Source organism: Odocoileus virginianus, chromosome 33, assembly GCF_023699985.2.
Source record: "Odocoileus virginianus isolate 20LAN1187 ecotype Illinois chromosome 33, Ovbor_1.2, whole genome shotgun sequence".
Classification (NCBI taxonomy): Eukaryota; Metazoa; Chordata; class Mammalia; order Artiodactyla; family Cervidae; genus Odocoileus; species Odocoileus virginianus.
Window position 1 is genome coordinate 38,913,757 of NC_069706.1, and position 2,803 is coordinate 38,916,559.

The window sequence follows — 2,803 nt, forward strand, 5'->3', positions numbered from 1 at the left end:
AGGTCCAGCGCCGGGCGGGCACCAGGCGTCTCGGAGGCAGGTGTGTTCGGACGGGCCGCACAGGAGGGGGTCCTGTGCATTTTGGGGCTGGACAGGCAGCAGCCCAGGGGTGCCCTGGGGACCCCTGAGTGCTAAGATAACTTCCTGGGGCTTCCTGGGGGTACGGTGGATAAGAACGCACCTGCCCATGCGGGGTTCGACGCGGGTTCGATCCCTGGTCCGGGAAGATCCCCCAGGCCCCGGAGCAGCTGAGCTGCGTGCACCACGGCCCCGAGCCTGCTCCACCCCCTGAGGCCCGCGTCCAGAGCTGTGCTCCACAAGAAGAGGAGCCCCCCCAGCAACCAGGGAGAAGCCCAGCCAGCAACGAGGACCCAGAACAGCCAAAAGCAAACAATAAATGAGTAAAGTTATTTTTTAAAAAGATGCCTTTCTGTAACCCGCCTCCCTAGGAAAGGTCATCTGTAAAATGAAGCTATAAAACCTGGGTGACATGCCCCATGGGGTCACCGTGAGGCCCAAGCGAGCACACACGGAGACCCTGCCAGGTTGGCGTATCCAGCCCTGCTGTTGTCAATCGCAGGTCTAGTGAGGCCGGGCCCCTTGGCTTCTTCAGTGGGATTTGCCCACATTAGACACTCAAACCAAAAACGTGCCATTTCCCCCCAAATCCTCTCCCCCTTCCCTCCTCCGTACATGGCATCACCCCCCACCAGTCATTCAAGCCAGAAGCCTAACCCTCAGCCCCACTTCATGACTTCCAATCCTCGGTCTCTCCGCAGCCCCGCGCAGGGCCAGCCCCATCGACCAGATCATCCCCAACTGGTCAACCCGACCCACAGCGACTCATCCATGTTTGTGCCATGAACCCCCTGGACACCTGAAAACCCAGAGACTCCTCCTTGGAATAACAGTCTCCACATTGGAGTTCAGTTGATTTACAGCTTTGCGTTAGTCTCAGGTGGACAACAAAGCGACTCAGTAACATTTCTTCAGATTCTTTATATGTTTCACGTCTTTAATGACATGTTTTGGTGGTTTAGTCACTCCGTGGTGTCCGACTCTTGTAACCCCATAGACTGTAGCCCGCCAGGCTCCTCTGTCCATGGGATTCTCCAGGCAAGAACACTGCAGTGGGTTGCCATTTCCTTCTCCAATGACATGTTTTAAGATATGTTTATGATATGTTTCATATCTTTTATGACATGTTTCAGATATATTAGTGTAATTGCTGAATATTGTTCCCTGGGCTTACAGTAAATCCTTATTGTTTCTCTGTTCATATATAGCAGTATATGTTAAACTCTTAATTTGTTCTCCTCCTTTCATCTTTGGTAACCATAAGTTTATTTTCTGCATCTGTGAGTCTGTGTCAGTTTTGTAAATAATTCCGCTGTATTATTTTTCAGATTCTACATATAAGTGATGGCATATAATATTTGTCTTTGTCTGACTGACTTCACTTTGTGTGATAATATGTGGGTCAGATTATCATGCTGCTGCAAATGGCCATATTTCATTCTTTTTTACGGCTGACTAGTATTCCATTGTGTATATACCTCATCTTTTTTATCCATTCCTCTGTCGATGGACATTCGGGTTGTCTCCATGTCTTATCTATTGTGAACAGTGCTTCTATGCACATAGGACTGCATGAATATTTTTTAATTATAGTTTTGTCTGACTATTCACCTGGGAGTAAGCTGGCTGGGTCATATGGTAACTCTGTTTTTGGTTTTTAAGGAGCCCCAATACTGTTTTCCATAGTAGTTTCACCAATTCACATTCCCACCAACAGTGTAGGAGGGCTCCCTTTTCTCCACAGCCTCTCCAGCATCAAAGTAACATTTCTAGATGCATAAAATGAAATTCATAGGCTTGCAAAGGAAGCTGTCTTTGTTGAAATACGGTTATCAAAATATTTAAAGAGCAAACCCATAATTTGGTAACTTATGTGCTTTGCTGAGAAGGTGTTAAATAACAATATTCAACAAGAAGACCCAACGATGGGGCGGACCACTATCATTATCCCAGGGTCGGGGGGAGCACAGGGGGGGTCTCAAGTCTCCTGTGACAGCCGCAGGGGACACGGGGACCCCGGGCTTCTGTCCATCAGCTAGTCCCAGAGGCTCCACAGTCCTGAGGCCACCGTGTCCACTCACAGTGGAAGGAGAGACGCCCTTTCAGTCAGGGGTTCAAGAAAATGAAGATGTAATTTTTCCAGTCAAAACTCACAGACCCCACCCGCCCCCTGGATCCTGTGCACGGACCCAAGTGCAGAGCCCCAGCAGAGGGGCGTCTTCCTGGAGCACGACTGGGTCGCCTCACTCCCCTGCTGCAGACCTTCCCACTGGGCGGTGCGGGGGGTGGATGAGCGTGACCGACCCTGGCTCAGCAGCCGGCCCCGTCTGGCCCCGCCGGGCGCCTTCTCCACACCCAGCCAGGCTGGACGAGCCTCTCGGGGGCACCTCCCCCAACCCTTCCCATCTCCTCTGCTGGGGGTGTGTCCCCCCAGTTCTGTCTAGCCCTCCTTGTCCCCCCACCAGATGTGGTGAAGACCCAGCCCCCATTCACATGCAGGTGGCCTTGTTTGGAAACATGGTCTTTGCAGGTGTAATCCGGTGAAGATGAGCTACAAAGCTTCAGGTACGCGCGACACAGGAGTTCTGGGGCCTGACTGACAGTGCAGTGAGACTGGGTAACAACACTGCATCGCACAAGTGAGTTTGCTATGAGGATGCGTCTTCAATAAAGAGTTCTGGGACTTCCTCGTGCTCCCGTGCTTAAGACTCCACACTTCCAATTC